Source organism: Elephantulus edwardii, unplaced genomic scaffold (assembly GCF_000299155.1).
Source record: "Elephantulus edwardii isolate Elephantulus edwardi_28Jun2011 unplaced genomic scaffold, EleEdw1.0 scaffold00204, whole genome shotgun sequence".
Classification (NCBI taxonomy): domain Eukaryota; kingdom Metazoa; phylum Chordata; class Mammalia; order Macroscelidea; family Macroscelididae; genus Elephantulus; species Elephantulus edwardii.
Window position 1 is genome coordinate 393133 of NW_006399954.1, and position 6508 is coordinate 399640.

The 6508-nt window shown below is 36.5% G+C and overlaps 1 pseudogene; it reads right to left on the minus strand.

The window, feature by feature from the left end:
• Nucleotides 1-994: 994 nt before the first annotated feature.
• On the minus strand, nucleotides 995-2896 carry LOC102876541 (annotated as a pseudogene).
• Between the last annotated feature and the right edge of the window lie 3612 nt (nucleotides 2897-6508).

Sequence of the window (6508 nt, forward strand, 5' to 3'; positions counted from 1 at the left end):
CTTGAACAGACCATGGACTGTCAAGAAAACAAATAGTTCTGTCTTGGAGAGTGTGAAATCAAGATTCTGTTTGGAGGCTAGGATTTTGAAACTCGATCTCACATACTTTGGGCATGTGGTGAGGAGAGACCGGTCCTCAGAGAAGGACATCATGCTCAGAAGGCTGGGAAAACAATATAGGAGAGGAAGACCCCGGAGGAGATGGATTGATACAGTAACAGGGGCAATGGTGGTTGGTGTGTTGTAATTAATGAGACTGTCTCAGGACAGAACAGGCTTCAGAGCTGCTGTACATAGGGTTGCTATGAATTGCAGGTGACTTGATGGCACATAGCAGCAACAGCCAATAAAACACAGATAGACATTCTTCAGAAATTCCCTGCTTTCAGCCAGAATCCATCTGGCATCAATAATGATATCCCTAGTGCCACGGCCTTTTCTAAACCCAGCTTATATTTCAAGCAGTTCTCTGTTGATGTACTGTTAAAGTCGTTTTGGGGTAATTTTCAACAAGAGTGTGCTGGCATGTGGTATTAGTGATATTGTCTGATGACTTCCGCACCCTGTTGGATCACCTTTCCTGAAAATAGAAATAAATATAGATCTCTTCCAGTCAGTTGGTTAGGTTCTCCAGATTTCTTGGCACAACATGGCATATCCAGGCCTGCATCTGTTTGTTGAAATGTCTCATTTGGGATTACACTGATGGTATTTCATCAATTCTAGAAATGTTTTTTTTTTTTCCCAAATGCCCCAGAGCAGATTGAACTTCCTCTTTCATTATTATTATTTCTTGATCATAGGCTATTATTTAAATTTCTGAAATGCTTTATTCTTTTAATTAATGCACATTATATTAAGTATAGAATTTCCTTAAAAATCATCAAATAACTAAGTTTCACTGTTAGAACACTGTTATGAAGAAGGAAACATCTGGTTCTTAACTTTTTCTACATTGAATCAAGTTTCCAGTAGATGATTCTCATATTAAAGGTCATCTGTTTAATTCTTTTCCAAGTTGGGACAACTGTTTTATGAACATTAAAACATTATGAGTATTAAAAATCTCACTGTAATCATATAAAATGTGTTTGCCTTGATTTCCCTTTATGCAGTCAATAAGATTTTTATTTCAGTGTAATTGTCTTCTCCTGAAACAAAAACAATTGCCTCTTAGAATTGACTTGAATTCCTTGGCACTAAGCTGTAATATCTTGGGGTCAAAAAAATCTTAAAAATTTTGGCACTGAACTGTAGCATCTTAGGATAAAACTATCTGTAGTCATTGGTTTCAGGGTCTTATTCTTCTCCATGAGAGTATGTAAAATACAACTAGGTTTTGATGTTTAAATACCATGTCTTTCACTCTTTGCTTTACAAACTATAATTCTATGTTCATGACTCATGATAAGACACCTATTGATTTAGCAGTAGGTTTGCCGTAGCTGGCAGGAGCTGAGGCCATCTTTGCAAAAGCCTTCAACTGTTTAATACATTGTAAGGGATCAAGGTTACATCCCACATCAGTCAAAGCTTTTTTTTTATATTGTTCCAAATTAGCCTCAGAAGGTAGCTGCTGTGTGCTTATGTACTATGTAATAAATACCCTCATTTTATCTTCCAGTGTGCCTGCATCAGGGTCTGATATTATGTCCAGAAGAGATTTATCCAGATTTGTCTTGTTCATTATTTTTTTTCTTCATAATCAGAATATACAACCAATTTCCTTGACTTTGATACATTCTAAAACAGCAGTGGCATCATCTGTATGGAGATCAATAAGTCTTTTTTACCCCCGCCCCCAGAAGTTCTGGCAATGAAATAACAGCTGAAGTTAGCTTAGTATTATTGTCAGAGAGCATAGTCAGAGCTCCTTCATCTTCCCCTTCAAGTCCCATAATGGTTTTAAGTTGTTTGACTTCATCCTCTTGTACTCTATAACCGGTTCTGAAACTTCTAGAAATAGACTTCCTTCATATTTTTGCCAACATTTATCAACTTGAGTTAAATCATAAGACTTTTTGTTTTGTTTTGCTTTTTCTCTTTGGCCTGGCACCAGCTGGAGAGTTTTCTATTCCTGCTGATTCTTCCAAATTAACTCTGTTTAAATGGAAATCCAGCACATCATACACCAAAGCTTGGTATGCCCAAGCACAAGTATGATGTAAAGGAGTTGCCAAAACTATATTGTTGTCAACAATGACTTATAAAGGCCTTTGGAAACTGAATTGGCCTGCTCTGAGTATATCACCTGTAAAGAGATTGTTGCATCTCTTAGAGTTTCCTAATGTTTCTTATCTAATTTCACTGTTATCATTTCTGCTGCTATGTGTTTTGAACATCTAATTATAGGAATAGCATTCAGTATATCAAAAAAGCAAAGAGGCTGTCAACACCAGTATCCATAACAGTCTCTATTTATGTGTCTGTGATAGCTGGCCTGTCAGTGGCACGATATGAAACAAGTTTCTTATTTTGATTACATAATACAAGCATATTATCTTCTAAAGTAGCCAAATTTAAATACTAGTCAAAAACCTTTCCTACTTGTGCCACTGCACTAGCTGTTAATGCTGCATTGACAATATCTTCCAGTAAATAGCAGAAATAAAATTTAAATAATAAGATTCACAGAGCTAATTTGAAAGGTCCTGGCACCTTTCATAAATATTTTATTCATTTAGCATTACAAAGTACACTGCAGGAACATTTGGACCAGAATCTCTATCAGAGTACAAAACAGATGTGGAGTGACTCCCATGTCTCTTAGTGCTTTCATAGACAGCAAAGGAAAGGTTATATCTTGGGCAAACCAATCATAAATTAGCACCTTCCTTACTGGTTCTCCAGTGCTGTTTTTAACATGGGGCATATTGAAATGCAACATATGCTTCAAGGCCACTGGGCATTCTACAAAAAACAACATAAGAAAGAAAGCGCCAGCTACCAAACTCAATCTTGATGGCCATCCTCAGACCAGGAGGACCACCCCTGAAATCACTTCTGCTGCACCACAGATGATAGGCCAAGTTCTATAGTTAAAGGTATCTCTTCTCTCCAAAAAAACCCAAAGTGGTGAGGCTCCTGATACTATATGGGTTAGATGAACTCCCTAGACCATGACAAGCAGAAGAAATGGCAGGTACTAAAATGCAGGGGAAAGCGGATCATAGGTGAGTTAATGAAATTGTTTTGTGTAAGCCAATTCCTTTTGGTACAGTAATTGTGTACTCCTTCCACCTTCTTTTGATGCTTCTTGGATCATTAAATATTCTACCCATAACATCTTTAAGTAATGTAACTCAAAACTGACAGTCTAGTGTTATAAAGAACTAAATTACTAATATAGAGCAATAATTAATTTTTAAATTATTAAGTATACTATAAATTTTATCTCCTTAGAAAATACCTCTCCACGAATAAATCTAGTTACTGATTAATTAGATTTAATTAATTAATTACTGTAATTGCTAATGTTCAGTAATTTCAAAGCTACCAAAATTTTTCATTTGTTTAGCCTGAGTAGCCCAATTATCAATTTCAAGAAGTTAGTACTTAGGTTCCAAGGGCTGATATTCAGTTTTTGAGAAGACTCTGTAGAATTCTGAGAGTAGGAAGACAAAATAGGTCAGAAGTTGAAGATAGTGAGGGAGTTGTCTAAAATAACAGTATAGAATGTTAACTGTTTTCCACTCAGTTTCTTTTCTTCCATTTTTTATTCATTCATTGTTTGCAAATTTTCCTCCCTTGCCCTCCATTGTTTTTTCCCTAGTCTACTTTGCAATGTATCTCTTATTCCATATTGTAGTCATATAATTCTTTATCATATATTCTTTTCAGTCAGTTCTTCCCCTCATCTGCTCCAATGCAGTGTTCATTATCTAGCCACTCTTCTCCTGTTCTCTGCACCCTCCGTGTCAGTTCTACGTTACAACTGCAGAGTTACACAGGATTTGTCATTTTGTGACTGAGATATTTCACCCAGCATAATGTCTTCAGTTTCACCCATGTTGTGTAATGTTGTAAAAGTTAATTGTTTTTTGATGCTGCATAATATTCCTTTGTGTGAATGCACTTTAGTTCTTCTATTCATTCACTGATGGGCATTTGAGTTACTTCCATCTCTTTGTTAATGTGAATAATGTAGCAATAAAAATGGATGTACATACATCTATTTGAGTTGTTGCTCTGGTTTCTTTAAGATAAATACCCAATAGTGGAATTCCTGGATTAAATGGTATTTCTGTTTCCAACTGCTTGAGAAAGCACAAAACCACCTTGAACACTAATGAATGAATACCAGATGAGCTATGGGAAAAGACCATTATTGTAAAAACAGAAGGATAACTAGTAAAAAGCATAGAGATTCAAGGAGGGGGAGAGATGGGAGTATAAATTGAGAATAAGTAGGGGGGGTAATATTTGTTCTATTTCTTACAAAATTTTTGCATTGATTCATACAGTGATATATTATATTCTAATATGTAAATCTTTAACAACAATCACAATACTTAACAAAAAAGAATATCATCCAAGAAGAATGCAAAAGATTATTACAATGAAGTAAGAAGAAAAGACCAAGATGAATATCAGAAGAGACTCTTACTATTGTACTAGGGCACTGAGAAGCCAAAGCAAAAGGAAGAAATCAAGAAGTTAAGGAACCGAAGAGAAGATTTCAAAGGGCAGCATAGAAAGACAAAGCAAAGCATATTAATGAAATATGCAAAGAGCTGGAGATGGAAAATCAAAAGGGATAAACTCACTTGGCATTTCTTAAGCTGAAGGAACTGAAAAACAAATTCAAGCCTCAAGCTGCAATACTTCAGGAGGCAGTCACAGGGGGCAGAATGTTGAATGACCCAGGAAGCATCCAAATAATATGGAAGCAATACACACAATCTTTATAACAAAAATGATTGGTTGACACAGAAGAATTTCATGAAACAATGTATGATTAAGAAATAGTGGTGATGGAGGAAGTTCAAGTTGCTCTGAAAGAATTGGCAAAAAAAAAAAAACACACAAAAAAAAAACACAAACAAACAATAAGGCCCAGGGAAATGATGGAATACCAATTGATATATTTCAAGAAGGAGATGCTTCCCTGAATTTGTTCACCAGGTTGTGCCACGAAATCTGGAGGACAGCTACTTGATGAAACTGAGTGGAAGAGATTCATATTTATTCCCATTCCAAAAAGAGGTGTTCAAACAGAGTGTGAAAATGTCCTAACAATATCATTACTATCATGATCAAGTAAGATCCTGCTGAAGATTCTCCAAAACTGACATCAACAGAGAATGGCAGATGTGCATGCTGGATTTAGAAGAGGCCGTGACACTAGGGACATTATGTTGTTGTTTTTGTTATGTGCCATTGAGTCGCTTGCAACTCATAGTGACCCTACGTACAACAGCCCTAGATAAAGTTAAATGGACCTTAGTACCAGAGAAATATCAATGTTTCGTTGATAATGTAAGACATTTGTGTGGATTACAACAAATTGTGGTTATCCTGAGAAGAATGGGAATCCCAGAACACTTGATTGTGTTCAAGTGAAATCTATACTTGGACCAGGAGGCAGTGGTGAAAACAGAGCAAGAAAGCACTGGATAGTTCAAAATCAGGAGAGGTGTACACCGGGGATGAATCATTTCTCCATACCTTTTCAGTATTTATGTGGAACAGATCATCCAGGAGGCTGGACTTTATGAGGAGGAATGTGACATCAGGATTGGAGGATGATTCATCAACAACTTGTGTTATTCAGATGACACAATGTTGCTTGCTGAAACTGAGAAGCACCTGAGGAATTTGCTGCAAAAGATCAAGGTCTTTAATATTAATTACAGCTTAACATCAAGAAAACAAAGATTCTGACCAGTGGGCCAACTGGCAGCATCATGTTAGATGGAGAAGAGAATGAGATTTTTAATTATTTCAGCTTGTTTGGTTCCACAATCAACTCTTTGGTACCAACATCGAGTAAATTAAGACAAATTGCATTGAGAAAATCTGCTGTCAAGGAACTCTCCAGATCACAGAAAAGGAACAAAATCAGTCTAGAGACCAAGGTGTGCCTGATTCAAGCCATGGTCTTCACAACTACTTTTTATGCATCAGAGAGCTGGACAATGACTAAAGACGATAGAAAAATAATTGATGTTATTGTATTATGGTGCTGCAGAAGAGTATTGAATATACTATAGGCTGCTACGAGAACAAAGAGGTTCCTCCTAGAGAGGATGAAACCACGCTGCTCCTTAGAGGTAAGAATTTTGAAGCTTCATTTTACTTTTTTTAGGCATGTTGCCAGGAGGGAGCAGTCTTATAGAGGGACTTTACACTTGGAAAAGGTGGAGGGACCATTCAAAAGAGGAAGACTCTGGATAAGATAGATTGGTATAGTGACTGGGAGAATGGGGTAGGTGTCTCAGAGAACACAAAATTGGCTCAAGATAAAGCAGAGATCAGAGCTATTGTACATAGGGTCACTATGAGTCAC